We start from the raw sequence: 17,317 nt of genomic DNA on the forward strand, positions 1-17,317 counted from the left end.
TTTCATTTTGGAAAAATGGGTTGCACAAACTGAATCACGAACTGAAACATAAACCAGGCTAGTTCATGTTGTTGTTTTTTCCCCGGTTTGTAGTTTGGTTCATGCCTATTTCTAGCTGTACTGAGTAGATAGCCCTAGCTGGCCTGTCCTTTTGAATCATCCTGCTATGAAATGATGGTGTCACAAGGAGGCTGGCAACTGAGGAAATGCATGCAGTCCACTTTATTAACTTCCCATCATGTTTCTCATTCACTTGGGGTATCTTTGCTTCTCTATGAATTTTTTCCAGCGGTCAAAAATTCTAACCATTTCAAGTTAACTATTTTTGCACATTTAAAGTTCAGTTTAGTTGTTTTTATATAAAAAAGAAAAAATCAGACTTGAGTAAAAACATTCCCAGAAAAGATCATCCTGCTTTCACTGAAGACCTCTAATTTTAGCAAAGATGGCTATGCAATGTATAAGAAACCACTCCTCAATCACAGCTTCTTAGGGCAAAGATCCAGGTTGGGTCAAATGACTGTCCAGACTGGTCTACTGCATAGATTAGGCATACATAGTGCTTTCAGACAAAGGTTCAGAAATGCATTGAACTGGGGGCATATGACTACAGCATGGAACAAAAAAGCAACACTTATCTCCAATGCAAGATAAGATTGCAACATATTCTTCTTATTCTCTTTGGAATCAGTAAAGCTAAAAAGATGGTCCACAATTTGGATTGAGGAACAGAGAAACCAAATCTAATACACAATATTGGTGCACAATAAAACTTTTGTTACCAAAGGAGAAGGCAAGTGAAAGCTGGCCTTTCTGAAGAGGGTTCAAGAGCTTTCTCAGGCATTCCAGTCATAGAAGCACTAAGGAGGGTTCAGATAAGATCACTGTGCAATATATGGTGGCCCAAATTCTGTTGCATAGTTCCACTAATGGAATGGGAATGAAGTCAGTGACAGCGGGAAATTGCTGCTAACTAAACAATTTCTGCTTCAATTTTGGTTTGGATGGCTTTTCTCGTTGAGTGAAGAGTTGGCATAATCTGAAATAGAGGCAGGGACTCCTTAATTAGTGGCAATCTGCCACTGCCAGGGGCATCATTCCCACTGTTCTGACAGAAGAGTGCAAGAGGAATACTGGCCATTCCTGTACAGTGCCAGCCATTTTGTAGAGCAGGAGGGCAAAATGAAAAACTTGTGTCACTGTTAGAAACACATTTCTATTTCTTTGTTCTCCCACTCAGCTTAGTTTACGGCAGTACTACTACACTATAAGGATTTGGTGTGTATGCAGTTGTGGAAGGATGGTTGTTTTATGGGCATTGAATGGACGGGTCATACAGTTAGGGTGCTGTGTAGTAACTCCCTAGGTCATATACATTTGCTCCTCCCCACTTTGCAGTCTTTTTTTTTTCTTGACAAAGATTTCAAAACAGAGGGGCAATGTAATGGACTCCAGGAAAAGCAAGTTATACTTTTTAAAAAAAACAACGCACAGGATGGGTCAGTCCATATCTGTATGCTCAATATTTGGATACAGAATGGATTTGGGCCATCTGTACATCTTGCAGGGATCATCTTTTGGTTTACTAATTACATTGAGCCTGCATGCACATGCAGGTATAAATGTCTGAATGACTACTACACAGACACAATTCACTGCACACATACAAGTACATTATTGATGTTGTGATATACAGCAGGACCCCCGTATCTGTGGGATCAATTTCCATGGATTCACTTATCCACAGTCTGAAACTATTAAAAACATTAAAAGGGAAAAAAATCCAGAAAAAAACTATTTGACCTCTAGTTTATGAATATGGGATGCTGTACTGTACTTCTGTACCCATGATTCAGAAACCTAGGAAATGGCCCAATATTGCTGCACAATAACATTCCTGCATGGCCAACAGGAAAAAGGATGCCAAACTTTACCTAGCAAAGGGGAGCCTGAATGTTTGCAACACCAATTGCAGCAATGAAAACGATCTACAGTTATCCTGGTCTGCTCACTACCATTCACCAAGTGACACCACACAAGGGAAAATCCCAGAAGTTGGCTCCTTCTTTCATTAGTTAACCACTTCTGACCAGAACACAAAACAGTGGTCAGGGCTGTTTTTCAATGTTTGAATGATTCTTTAAAACTAGGGTTGTGCAGCAGATTAAGCTAAATCCTGAATTGATTGGTTCACACCATAAGGAGGTCAAATTAGTCAAAATTGGTCAGATTAAGTCAGAATTTTTTTGGACTGATTTGGTAGTTTAGACATTACAAGTGAGCCAGATAGGTATACCCAAAATGATGGAAAATAGCATCATATAAGGAAAACACACGGGTGATATGGGCAGCTGAACTATGTTCTTTACTTCAAAAAATGTCACCAGGACTTTCTCATCATAATGTTTTCTGAAAAGGATTGTGTGATATGATTGAGAATATATATCCACTTCTTCCATGCTGTTCTTCATTCTTTTGCTAACAGATCATTGAAAAAGCTGCTGTGAACACTGCGGTAGTTGCTGACTATCTTGATTAGTGTGAGTCTTTGCCTCTTCACTTCCTTTCCCCCCCTCCTGTCTTGTTTATTTGACTACTCCATTCTAAGGCTCTTTTTTTCATTTCTTCTTAATTTAAATAGTAATCTGTTTATTGTGTTTGAATTGGCATTAGACAATGGCATTTATCCTCTTGCCACCAACCCTATACCTTCCTGTAGCAAAAATACTTAGCTTTCTGCACTTGCAGAAAGATCTAGTTATTTGAGTTATAATGGGAGGATGTCCCACCATATTCCTTGTAATATCAGTTTGACCTTGCATTGAGAAATACAAAAACAAAAGTGGTTAACACCCCCAAATGAAAGTATATTTTCCTGGATTGTGGCAGCTAGTGATCCTCTCTCAAGAATCTTCTGTTTCTCCCAATTTCATATTTTCAAATTTCATGCATGTACCTAGGGAAAAAATGCAACTGTTCTAATTTCTCAAAGCAAATAAAAGGGATGTGAGCAGATTTTGATTTATTGATTATTGGAGCACCAGACTGTAACAATGATCTTGTGCTGGCAGAACAAGTCAATATAACACAATTCTAAAAATGGGGGGAGACCAAACAAAAATGTATAACGTTTAACTAAGGCTTTAGGTCAGCACCAAATATGACATAGTTGTAACAGGCAAGCTGCTCTTGCACTGTGCCAAATTTCATTAATGGCCCAATATCGCTGCAGATTATTGTGTCCATGTTGCTAGCAGTAAAAAGAATGCCAAACTTTATGTTTACTAATCGGCCACCTGAATATTAACATCACCAACAGTAGCAGTCTAGAGGTCCACAGGATACCTTCTTGTGCTCACTATCATTCATACTTGTTGAAAAACAGCCCTGACAATTGCTTTGTGTTTGGGTGAGAAGTGGTTAACTTACAAAAAATGGAAGAAGTTTCTGGGCTTTTCTCTTGCATGGTAGCACTTTGTGAATTGGCTGAATCCATAGTCAATTATCACATAAGGCCTGGGGTTTGATTTAGGAATTCAGTGTTTACATTTGATGTGTGGTGACACTGTGCAGGTAGTGAGCAGAAGATGGTATCCTATAGACCAGGGATCCCCAACCTTTTTCAACCCATGGGCTGGCTGGGGAAGGCATGGCACTCCCACACTTGTGCACATGTGTGAATGAGCGCACACTCTCTCACCTGCAAATGAGTGTATGCGCATGCGCAAGTGGTGGTGCAGCACCTGTGCGGGCATGCACATACTCATGTGCATGCACAAATGTTGGTGTGACAGGTGTGCATGCTCATGTGCATGTGCAAACAGCGGCCTCACATGGGCATGCTGGAGTGCATGTGCATGTGCAAATCAGCTGTGCGGGGATGAGTGCATGCGGGGGGCGGGAGGTCTGTCTCCGTGGCCCAGTCCGGCTCAGGCTATGGACTGGCACTGGACCAGAGGCTGGGGACCTCTGCTATAGCACATCTTGACTGCTGCCATTGGTGTTGTCAATATTCAGATGCCCTTTGCTATGTAAAGCTTGGCATCTTTTTTTCCTAGTAGCAATATGGGCATCATATTGTGCAGCAATACTGGCCCTTTTTATTGTGTTTTGAGTCAAAGATAAAGACATAGAATATCTCACATTTATAAAATGGAGGATTTTAAAAATTTTAACTTTAATTCATTTTCTGGCCTGAATTGAATTGGATCAGGTCCAAATCAGTCGGAAATGAATCAGGCCTGAATCTGAAAATCTGAGTCAGGTTCTGAATGAATTAAGGAACCTTTGCATAGCTCTACTAATCTAAATAGCCTCATAGTCAAATTTCTTATTTCCCAGAGAATGATCTAAGTCAATTTAGTAGAATTACTGTGTGAGACTCAGTATAGACTATTCTTAAATTAGTTCTATGCAACATCTAAATTAATTAAATGGACTCCAGTGTTTCATTGTTATATTAGCTTTAGCTCTATCTTCTCACCTCCATCTCCAACAATGGTTTAACAGCCTGGATTATCGCTGCAAGCAGCAGCAACACATTTCTCATTTCTCATCTTTTAGGCCAGGCAAAATGGCCACTTTCCCAGTACTAACATCCTTTCCATTTAATGAAGTGCCATAGCCCTGGCATGAAGTAATCAATATTCTTCTTTTATTCCTGAATCACAACTTTTAATATGTCATACCCTCAAGCTGTGAAACACTGCCCTTCACATGGATCCTACAGAGCTTCTCCCTCCTTACCAGTTTTTCTGTCTTCCGTTTTTACATTTCAACTGATTTGTCAAATAAAAGTGATGGAGCCTGCTCCCTGAAGCATCTCCGATGCAGGGTATCATCTTCACCTTAATTATTATGGAGTAAGCACACACACTTGAGCTAATACTTATAAGCCCATTCACTTATAAGCACACACACAATGACATAGCCTAAACCTTTACAAATGAATACTGTGGTCAGATTAAGAATCATGCTGTTACCCAAATGCAGACCATGTTTTATTCCAATAAGTCACTGCTTAATGGAGATATTTCACGGCTGATATCCTGCATAGACTGATGTGTGTGCTACCCCAATGAACTTAGCAGGACTTCCAGTTCATCCCAAGTAACATTCTGGAAACACAAAAAGCTATTTATAACTAAGTTGCCAAGTCCTTATTCATTTAGCACACTGGTTCTTAACCTTGGGTTACTCAGGAGTTTTGGACTGCAACTCCCAGAAGCCTTCACCACCTGCTGTGCTGACTGGGGTTTCTGGGAGTTGCAGTTCAAAAGCATCTGAGTAACAAAGGTTAAGAACCACTGATCTAGTATATACAGATATTTACCACGCTCGAATTCCTCAAATGACAGATTTCATTCAGATTTCTTTTGTGCAAATCTTCAAGGCAGTTACAGTGGGGTCTTGACTTGAGAACTTAATCCGTATTGGAAGGTGGTTCTCAAGTCAAAAAGTTCTCAGGTCAAATCTGCATTTCCTATAGGAATGCATTGAAAACCATTTGATCCGTATCTGCTCTTTTCCGTCCATAGAAACTAATGGGAAGCTGCTATTCCGCCTTCGACCACTAGAGGGGGATATTTTGTTTCTTTTTTTTTTTTTTAGGTCAAGAAAGGTTCAGGGAAGGCAGGGAAAATACAGTCCAGGCAGTACAGTACCAGGCAGTCCGAAGACTGTCTCCCAATCCACTCTCTAAACGCTGGGAGGAGTGAGGAAGCAGACAGGCACCCTTTTCACTGGCCAACAGTTAACTGAAAGTTCACATTTTGCACTTTCCCTGCCTCCCACATGGTTTTTTTCAGTTCTTAACTCAAATCTAAGTATGTAAGTCAAGTCAATATTTTCCTATGAGAGTGGTTCTTAAGTCAAAATGTTCTTAACTCGAGCCGTTCTTAAGTCAAGACCCCACTGTATACCTTTGCAAACAATTTTGTGCCTAGATACATACACAAACCAGCAGAAAAGTTGTGGTAGTATTTGAACATCAACCATGGCACTGGATGAGCAAATATGCCAAGTTCAGTTCGAATGTCACAGTATTCCAGGGAACATGTTACCAACCCCTCTGCTACTATATGCTAAATCTGAACATAAATCTAAGAAATCATAGTCATTGGCCAGTCAAATTCTTCATTATTATATTTAGTTTGTTCTACTTTGAAGGCCTTTCCTCCTGTCAGCACTCAACTCCTTTTCTTTCTGCTATTTATCATTTATTACTTTTTTTGCACTGTTCTTGTTATTGGTCATGCCAATGGATCTGTGTTATTTTAATGAATACATGTTTGTTGGTAGCCGCCCAGAGTGGTAGAATATACCAGATGGGCGGGATATAAATAAATAAATAAATAAATAGATAAATAAATAGATAAACAAACAAACAAACAAACAAACAAACAAACAAATAAATAAATAAATAAATATAAAAATCTCCCTTTCTACTAGTATATATCAAAGTGTGAACTCCTTGTGCTACAGACTGCTACAACCAATCAAGTGCAAATGACGATACTCTGTATGACACCATTAGTCACTGTAGCAAATGTGTATCTTCAAAGATATGTACCTGAAAAATGGGATGTGGCAGTACTTTCACTCAGAGGCAGAAAATATTAATGTTAACCAGCAATGTGTTAATGTTAGCACTGAGGTTATATTATTCCAAATACTGAATCATTTACACTGTTTTCGAGTTGCTTACCAGGCCTGGTTTGAGCCCTAAACTCTTGGGGCCAGCCTATTTTGGAATCTTAGTATGGATCTGCCAGGATGTTAAGATCTTTAAAAGAGACATCAGTATATTTACACTTCTGGAGACTGGCTTGATAGACACACAAGAAAGGTTTTCTTCTAAGTTGGTATTTGACTATGGAATGCACTCTGCCCAGAGCTGTGATCAATCCCCATTCTTACTTCTTTTAGGCAAAGCATCAAAACACATATTTCTAAACTGGCTTATGTAACTACTTAATAGCCAGAATTCAACTGATTTTTTTTTTTTTTTTTTTTTTTTTTTTGCTATGTGCTATCAAGTCAAATAAGACTTACAGCAACCTTAATAGGGCTTACGAGGTAAGTGAAATATTAAAAGGATGGTTTTACCAGTTCTACTCCCTCAGTGAATTTCCATGGCTGACTGGGGATTCAAACCTAGGCCTCCTTAGCCCTCATCTGTCATTCTATCCATTATGCCACACAGGATATCCAATATTTATTTCACTATAAATTCCAAAGCCTAAATTTTAGTAGCAAATTACTAGTGGTTAACAAGTTAGCGCATGCACTTCCTGTAGTTTTGAATACAGAGGTCTTCATGATGCATGACTCTGCCCTAAAACCAGAAACCTTAGAAGAAACAGTTCCAATTAATATCAGAGCAGAATGAGGAAACTACAGCTCCCAGCCAGTGTGGCCTCTGACCATGTTGGCTGGGCATTCTGGGCATTGTAATTCAGAAAGGGAGCTTTTTCCAAGCTGTCTGTCAGAAATATAGTCTAACAATTGTTGGATTTTGTATGTACTAAGTACATTTTTCATTCTTCCTGTGTGTGTGATAGCAAGCACAGTAGGGTTAAGGACAGCTCCTGCTGTCCACAATTAATAAAGAACAGTTATTACCTGTCTGTTGAACATTGTTGTTAGTTCCAAAGGGGTAGGAAAGCAAATCATGGTATTCCTTTTGTTTATAGAATGATCTTGTTTCTTGGTACAAACTGAAAATACTTCTTTCCCCATCTGTTTGCCCATCTGAAAGTAAATACATAATTATCCTTGTATTAGTTAAGAATATCACCATAAATAACAACTCACAAGAGAAAAAGTACACACACAACATGACAAAAATATTTAGCAGCAAGATGCTTGCACTGAAGAATGAAAATATGCAGTAATTAACACAGTGCCAGGGAAAATTAGTAATGATACAGAACTTCGGGATCATAGTGCTTTGCTAGCCACTAGGTACACAAAAGTCTCAAGTCACTTTAGATTCTGTTGATGGGATTTTGGTTGTTGCAGTATAATTCTAACTCAGATATACTTGGTCGTAAGGGCTTTGGAATGAGCAGAAACTTCTTATACTGACACAACTGCCCTTGTGTGGGTTGATCTTAGAGAGAACTCAGGAGAAAAGTGTGTAACAGAAGTGCCCAATTGGCTAAGATGTGCCAGCAGAAAAGCTAAGAAAGGGAAGGGAAGGGCTCAGTATAAGAGAGAAGTTTAGCGACACCAGATCCAAACCTCTTTCATTCCAGGAGCATAACCCTGTGCCAGCATGACATCAGGCCAAGGTAAATGTACTCTGGGTGGAACTGGGGTCCAATACTAGAGCAGTTGTGGTCTCTCCGATCCAGAGGTTCCAGGATGAGACAGAGTATCTAGACCCATTTCAGTCTGGCTTCAGGCCTGGTTATGGGACAGAGACAGCTTTGGTCGCCTTGGTGGATGACCTACGCCGGGAACTGGATAGAGGATCTGTGTCCCTGTTGGTTTTGCTGGACCTCTTTGTAGCTTTCGATACAATTACCACAGTATCCTCCTGGCCCATCTCTCTGGACTGGGGCTTGGGAGCACTGTTTTACAGTGGCTCCATTCCTTCCTGGAGGAGAGAACTCGGAAAATGATGCTGGGGAACTCTTGTTCAAAACTTTGGCTACTGAAAAATGGATTCCCACAGGACTCTATTTTGTCTCCTATGTTCTTTAACACCTACATGAAACCACTGGGAGAGATTATCTGAAGTTTTGAGGTTTGGTGTCACCAGTATGCGGATGACACCCAGCTCTACCTCTCCATGCCACCCAAATCTGAGGAAGCTACTTTGGATCTAAATCAGTGTCTGGCATCAGTAATGAACTGGACAAGGGTGAATAAGTTGAAACTTAATCCAGACAAGACAGAGGTGCTCCTGGTCAGTCAAAAGGGAGATCAAGGAATAGATATGCAAGCTGGAACTGGATGGGATTAAATCCCATTGGAAAAACTGGTGCTTCTGGATTCATCCCTGAACCTGCATGTCCAGATCTCACTGGCTGCCAGGAATGCATTTGCACAATTAAAACTCGTGTGCCAGCTATGTCTGTTTCTCGAGATATCTGATCTGGCCACTGTCATACATACACTGTCATGCCCTAGTTATTTCCTGGTCAAATTACTACAATGCACTCTATTTGGGGCTGCTGATGAAAAGTGTCAGGAAACTTCAACAGGTTCAAAATGCAGCACACCAGATTGCTGACTGGGGCTGGTTACAGGGATCACATAACTTATGCAGGGGGTGGATGAAGTGGATAGAGGGAAGCTCTTTCCCCTCTCGCGTAATACCAGAACCATGGGAGATCCACTCAAATTGAGTGTTGGGAGAGTGAGAACAGACAAAAGAAAATATTTCTTTACCCAACGTGTTCTTAGTCTGTGGAACTCCTTGCCACAGGATGTGGTGATGGCATCTGGCCAAGATGTCTTTAAAAGGGGATTGGACAGATTCCTGAAGGAAAAGAGCACAGGTTACAAGCCATGATGGGGATGTATAATCTCCAGGCTTCAAAGGAAGGTACCTCAAAATACCAGATTCAGGAGACAGGTCTCTAGTTGTCTTGTGTGCTCCCAGAGGCATCTGGTGGGGCCACTGTGAGATACAGGAAGCTGGACTAGATGGGCCCTTGGCTTGATCCAGCAGGGCTCTTCTTATGTTCACCCTCCTGATACAGCAGCTCTACTGGCTGCCAATCAATTACCGGGCACAATTTAAAGTGCTGGTTTTAACCTATAAAGGTGTAAATGGCCTGGGTCCAAGCTATCTCAAAGACCATATCTCCCATCATCATAAAACCCTCTCGGTCCCATCATCATAAAGCCCTCTCAGTCCCACCACCTTCACAGGTGCTTCTGATGGGGACACAGGAGAGATCCTTTTCTGTTGTTGCACCCAGACTTTGGAACTCCCTCCAACAGGAGGGCAGACTGGCCCCTTTTTTGTTATCATTATCATAGCAAAGACTTTTCTCTTCAGGCAAGCCTCCCTCAGTAACCAGCTACCTGTGCGTTACTTTATAGATAGATTATTATGCATTATTGCTTTGACTGGGTTTTTGGTACTACCTGTGTTTTCCATTTTTGTGATTTCCATTTCTCACAGTGGCATTTTTCTTTTTAAAATATTTGTATACTTACTCTTCTTAGCTTCAATATTGCCTTTTAATGATGTATGATGCCTCTTTATACTCATTGTTCTTAGCTTTAAATACTGTCTTTTAATGAAGTTAACCTTCGTCGTATACTCTTTGTTTTCAACTTTAAATATTGTCTTTCATTGTTGTAAGCCACCTTGGGTCCTTTCAGAGAAAAAGGTGGGGAAAAGATATTTAAAATAAAAAAAATAAATACAACTATTTTGGCTACCTAGGACTGCATCCTCAAACATATTTTAGAACCATCTTTATTGAAACCAAGTAGACGTTCAGTGCTTAACACTGACTAGATCATGCCCAGACATTAGGTTTCATGAATATAATTTTTCCCACAACAACAAGAAAGGTGCTACAGAAAATGCTGCTCTTCGAGCTTTTAGCTATTCTAGTCTATCACTTTCTCAAAGTGCCCCAAGCCAAGAGCTTTGTGCCAAAAATGTTATTTATTATCAACATCTCAGAACTGAAGAACTGGAAGGGACCCTGTGGATCATCAAGTCCAGCTTCAGTCAGAAAGGCACAGTGGGAAATCAAACTCCCAACCTCTGGCTCTGCAGCCAGAGACCTAAACCACTAAAAGCAAAGTGTGCTGCTATCTAGCAGTGCCTTGCTGCTGCTGGCGGGCTTATATTCACCAATTCTGCCTGAAAATAAGGCTGAGGGCGTCTAGGGCTTCTTTTTGCCTGCTCAGTACCTCTGAAAGGGTTTTTTTTAAATAAATGCAGAAACAGATTATGACAACTAATATTTTATTTTGTTTTATTTGTTTTATTATTGATTGATTGATTTGATTTGATTTGATTTTTGTCTTGTTTTGTCTGACAAGTTCAATCAAACTTTATGGTGATCCTCCAATTTATATGCAGATACACTTATGGTAGAAGTTAGCATGCACTTAGACTTATCTCCTCAGTGTCTGAATATGCTGTATGCTTATGTTACTTTGTAAAGCAATCAATGTTCATTGAAAGCACAATCCCTCAAGGTAAATGTCATTGCAAAGCAAAAGATCAACAAAAAATAGTGAGGTAACTGAGTTAGTTCTTGAGATAATAGGACAGTAACTCAGTGTAGATTTATTTAAACTTTAAATATAGTTTAAACTTATTATTTGTTTAGAAATAAGTTGGAACTCAAACTGGTGCATCATTTATGATACCTTATCACACTGATAAGAAACAAGAAAGGCCTGAGAAATAGCATTGGTGGCCGAGAACTCCCCCTTCACCCTCCAGCTTCTCTAGTGGCTGTCCGTGGCAGCAAACTTCTTTCTCTGCTAAAGCCAACTGAGCTTGAAAAACAGAGATTTCAGACAGACTCACTTCCCTCTGCCTCCTATGCAGACAGTCTCCCAAAGGAAAGGAAGATAGGGAAGTCACATGCATGCCAGACCTGGACTTAACTTTCATACTGTCAAGGGAAAATTTGAGTCTAATGAGTAGCTCAGAATTTGCACTGAATCAGGTCTAAGGAGTTGAAGGCCTTATGAATGGGTGAAGCCTATTGGAGGTTGGGGATTGGAGGTTACAAGGAGTGTGTCTGAGTGGCTTGTAGACTCCCCCTTTGAACCAATACTGGACACCAAGTATCCTTTTCTGTGGAATCACTTCTGCCACTTGTACAGCATCTCCCCTCACATAAACACAGTAGCAAGCTTCCTCATCTTGATCCCATAACTTGAGGATGAGTTTTAGGAGATTTTGATCCCTTTCCCCCAGAAATGTTGACTGTTTGAGAACAGGATAAATATGAATATATATCTTCTCAGAGATAAATTTCATTTAATTCAGTGGAGATTACTCCCAGAGAAGCTGAAATCCTTTTGCACACTTATTCATTACATGACTTTATGAGGCAAAATGCCATGCTAAGAAATCTTTGTAGACCTTATGTGTTGTATACCACAGTTTTGCCTCTCAGTATGCAATAAATAATGGCAATGGGGCCTGGTTCATCAGTTTTTCTGATTCATGATTGGGTTCATGCCCATCTCGTCATGAGGCAACTAATATTAATTCATCATGAGCAGTTAATTGATCATGAGCAGTATATGTAGAGGCATGTGTGTGCAGAGTTGATCATGATACAGATGAAAGGAAGGAAGGCTAATCAGCAAACTAGAAAAGAGACAAGGCTTTTGACTGTAATGGAAACTGTCATCCCAGATATGTTGAGTTGTAATAATCAGCCCTGGCATTAGGTGAGCTCCTCACAGGTGGCAACTTGTTCATTATTATTTAGCTTGCTATTATTTTTCAAAACCCCTTTAGTGAGAGAGTGGGAAGGATTTCTGTTCAGAGGTCATCTTTAACCTATATATGCCACTGAGGAAGATTCAGTTGCACAATCTGAACTATATCTGTGGTTCAAACAAAGCCTCCTGAGGGAGACAGAATCTATTCCTGGGAAGGAAGAAGCAAGACAGGGCAGGTAGGTGGCAAGGAGTCACGCTAATCAAACATTTTTGATTGGGGAATTTCCAACACATGAGAAATGTTCTAGAGCTGAACAGGAAACTCTATAAAGACTGTTAACTTTTCACATTTCTACCGTCTCTTGTCTTGAGACAAAATGCAAATAGCACAGGCATAGAAATAAGAAACAAAATGTTGACCAGCTGAATACAGAAATTTCTTTGAGTTTCTATGGTTCAAATATATATATATAGTTTCTAACTGAGCACTCCTATGTATGTCTAAGTCCCACTGAGACTTGCTCCCAGATACTGTAGGTGGATGGAGGATTTCAATTCAAGTGTTTTCTGATTGCAGTCTCACTTCCTATACTCATCTCCAGAAATCTGTATTTTATTGAAAAATAAATGTTTACAGAAAAATAAAATATTGAGTAAAAAAGATACACTATGTATGTAATTAATAAATAAATAACCCTATACATAGGAGTAGTAATACAGGAGTCTTTTTGTGTGTGTGTGATGTCAATTTTGACTTCCAGGGTTTTCTTTTTTCTTTTTTTTTTCTTTTTTAAGTATTTATTTAAGAACAGGGATGGAAAGTACAGAAAATAAAGGGGGAATAGGGAAAAGGGCAAAATGTTTTGGGGGATAGGAGAACATAAAATATACCATCATCCAATTAATTCATATTACAAATACAAATCAACTTTTTGCTTTTTCACCATTTGATTACCCTCCTGCTTTTATCTTATCATTTAATTTTAGTTTTATTCTGTGTTACTCCAACACTGTCTGGTAGCTGCTGCCATTTATACCATAGATCCCATCGTTCAGTTTCTTTTTTAATTAAACAGTCTTTCAGCCCATCTGACAAAATATCCCTTTTTTTGACTTCCCATATTTTCACCATAAGATTCTCTGGTTTCAGTATCTCTGCTTCCTTAAGATTTTTAACATAATGCTTTTTAATTTTGGAAGCTGCATAGGTCACTGGGTAACTATCCCATTTATGTTACTTGGAGTCATGCCTAATACAGATGGTTCTAAAGTTTGTACAACTTAAGTTTTGTTTGGCATCTACTGTCCCCTCTTTCATCCCTTTCATCAAATCTTCTATTTTGCTAAGATTTTCATTCACTTGCTGAAACCCTTTTATTGTTATCCTATGAATATTAATCTGCCATTCCTTTTCTATTTCTTGTACCACTGTTCCGAAACTTTGGGATTGAACAGAGCCAGTCTCCATTTGTTCTCTTGAATTTCTGGGGTCCATCTCAGGCTTTGGGGTTTGTATAGACAGTACTATACCCTTAACTGCAATAATCACCCCTTAAATATCCTTCCACCGTTTCCATAATTTTATCAACAATCCAAACCCCTCATCATAAACCTCCCCTTAGATCTCCCTCTAATCTTTATCCAAATATTATAATGTAAGATTAACTTTTAACCCAGCAAATACGGAGTCAAATAGAACCGTGGCACAGGTTTTTTCCTTCTTCTCCTGAGTTCAGCAAGTTCTATTATCAGGCTCACACGCAGTCCGCAATCCGACAGACAAAACAACAATCACCAAGTCTCAAACTGTCCAGTAGTTGTCTTTGAAGCCTGTCTTGCGATCATTCATTAACCCCTCGATACTCCTTAGTCCAGTCGACCACGTCAGCTCCTTTCTCCCGAGAACCACCAAATTCTATTATTTACAGTTCACAAAATCCAGGGAAAAGTGAAGAGAGACGTGTCCCAGCCAAACTGCATTCACCACCCTCAAGTCTCTTAAATCCAGTCAGATGGTGTTACTATCTGGGATTCTTTTCCAAAAACATAAGATTGATTTTTCCGTCTCAGACTCTCGGCTTTAGAATCAGCCTGGTGTTTTAAGAGTTCACTTGGAGAAGCTTTGGTTTTGCTTTTGAGTCAGACTGATAAGATAAACCCGCCGCCACTTTTCTTCTTTCAGCCAAATATTTTCATTCTTATTTCAGGTTAATGAGGCTGTTTCATAAATCAGAGGCTTCGGCTTACTTACTTGTTATATATTGTTAGTTTATATTGGTTGTTCTCCTCTTCCCTGGTAAAGGGTTCCTCGTGGCTCAGTGCCAAAAATGGTGCCCGCTCCAGTCCGTGCACTGCCTCCCATTCTTCTCCTTCTGCCACTCACCATCTGCTTCAGAGAGACTTCTTCTAGACTCTCCTTCGATCCCCATTTCAAAAGGGGGATCCCGGACCAGAGAGTTCCAATTTTTCCAGAGAACTCTTCTCTGGAGTTGCTGGCAGCACCGCAACAAAGCCCAGCCTCCTTTCGACTTCCAGGGTTTTCTAGGTAGTGAGTACTCAAAAGTAATTTGCTATTCCCTTCTTCTGGGGGTGCTCTAGGACTGTGCAGCTTGCCCAAGGCCACACAGGCTGACTGTTCTTCCAGTAGGCAAACTGCAGAATAGAATTTGCAGCCTGATACCTAAACCACTGAGCTATCCAGCCAGCTCAGGAGTCTTTACTTCTGAATAAATCTGCATCAACCTTCACTGTTAGACAACAGCAATCCTATGGACACTTTTCTTGGGAATGAGCTGTCTTGAACATTGAGGGTGGTGCCTTTCTGCATGTCCAAAGTGCAGAAGAGCAATGAATGACTGCAATCCTGATAGCCTTCATTGTCTGGTTAACCTTTTAGTGCAGAATAAAAAGCCAATAGGTAATTAGGACACGTTGGAAAGTAATTGCGGTCTTCTGTGTATCAAGACGGAGTTTCCTTTGTGTTCTATCAAAAAGGCTTCTCATCTGTCCAGGACACTGAATTTTTCCTCTTTGGGATTATGACTAAAATACAACTAGGAACAAATAAATTAAAAGCTGGCAAGTAAGTACATGGGATTATAAAGGGGAAGAAAAAAAGAAAGCCAAAGAAAGGCTTTGATGGTATAGATGGAAAATTCATTTTTCAAAAATTCTCTGAAAGTTAACACGGGTGAAGAAAGGATTAAAATAATGGTTGGGATTCTTCTACTTGTTATGGTAAGGCTTTGTTGTAGTCACCTACCCAAATGTAAAGAGCAATTTGACACCAGTTTAATTGATAAATGTATCTCCTCCAATCAAAAAATAACTGATATAGATGTCAAGGCTCTAAAATGTTTACTCTTCTCTGCTAATTTGTCCACCTCAGATCAATATTCCACACTTTCTTTCTTTCTTTCTTTCTTTCTTTCTTTCTTTCTTTCTTTCTTTCTTTCTTTCTTTCTTTCTTTCTTTCTTTCTTTCTTTCTTTCTTTCTTTCTTTCTTTCTTTCTTTCTTTTAATTTTTTTATTTATAACTATAACAAAAACAAATCATATACATAAAACATATACACTTACAACACAATAACAGTGTTCCCCACCACCATATACGGGACCTCTTGCCATATTCTTCTTTTTGTTCTTCTTCTCATTCTTCTTCTTCTGTTGTCCTCCTCTCCAGAACTGCATAGATTCTTGATTTGGAGCTCTCCCTTTCCCCCTTATTAACACATATTCCAAAAATTTGCCCCATATTACATAAAAATTGTTCTTTTTCAACTCTCCTTTCTTCATCTTTAAATTACAAGTTAATTTATCATTTAATGCTATATTCCATATTTCTTTATACCATTCTTCAATTTGTAATTCAGTCTTTAATTTCCATTGTCTAGCAATAATCAATCTAGCTGCTGTTATTAGATTAGTTATCAATTCTTTAATCATTTTGTCATATTCCACGTTCTCATATATTGATAACAAAGCAATCTCAGCCTTACATTCATGTTTTCCACAGATACAACTTAATTCTTTGAAAATTTGTTTCCAAAATCTTTGTACCTTTTCACATTCCCACCACATATGAAAGTATGTACCAACTTCTTTCTCACATTTCCAACAGACATTCGGATGACTGGTGTTAATTTTGTTTAATTTTACCGGTGTTAAATACCATCTTAAACTAAGTTTTAAAAAATTTTCCTTTATTCTTACTGACATAAATCTTAAAACCCTCATTTTCCATATCCTCCTCCATTCTTCTTCATTTATTCTTTTCCCAATATCTTGTTCCCACACCAATTTCAATCCTTCTTTCTCACTTTCTTCTTCCTCTAAATTAAGAAGTGAATAAATTTTACTCACTGTACCTTTTACTGAGTCAGTCATCTGAATGTCCTCATATGAGAATAGAAATTGCTCAAATTTTGTGTGTTCTCTACCTTTATTATATTTATTTGCCCATTCCTTAGTCCATCTTTCCAGTTGTACATAGTTCAACCACGAGATAGTCTTGTTTTGAAATACTTGTTTCATTTTAGTTCACTGGTGCCCAAGATGTCAATGTTATTCTTGACCACATCCAGCTTCCCAAGATTCATAGATCTTACATTCCAGGTTCCTATGCAGTTGTTTTTCTTTCTTTCTTTCTTTCTTTTTTTTTGCAGCATCAGACTTTCCTTTCACTTCCAGGCACATCTGCATCTGAGCGTCCTTTCGGTTTTGGCCCAACCACATCATTAGTTCTGGAGCTACTTGTACTTGTCCTCCATCTTCCTCAGAAGCATGTTGGATTGCCTTCCTACTTGAGGTGCTCATCTTCCAGCATCATATCTTTTAGCCTTTTGTTTCTGTTCATGGTTGTTGTTGGTTTTTTTTTTTTTTTTTTGCAAGGATACTGGAGTGGCTTGCCAGTTCCTGCTCCAGGTGGATC

At 39.2% G+C, this 17,317-nt stretch overlaps 1 long non-coding RNA gene across 1 annotated transcript; it reads right to left on the bottom strand.

Moving 5' to 3' along the window:
* Nucleotides 1–5,532: 5,532 nt before the first annotated feature.
* LOC144589432 (uncharacterized) lies at nucleotides 5,533–9,495 on the bottom strand. Its single transcript, XR_013545523.1, has 2 exons — nucleotides 9,400–9,495; nucleotides 5,533–7,752 (listed from the first exon to the last, which is right to left on the bottom strand). It is a non-coding gene; the product is annotated as an uncharacterized LOC144589432 (long non-coding RNA).
* Nucleotides 9,496–17,317: the final 7,822 nt, after the last annotated feature.

Source organism: Pogona vitticeps, chromosome 5 (genome assembly GCF_051106095.1).
Source record: "Pogona vitticeps strain Pit_001003342236 chromosome 5, PviZW2.1, whole genome shotgun sequence".
Lineage (NCBI taxonomy): Eukaryota > Metazoa > Chordata > Lepidosauria > Squamata > Agamidae > Pogona > Pogona vitticeps.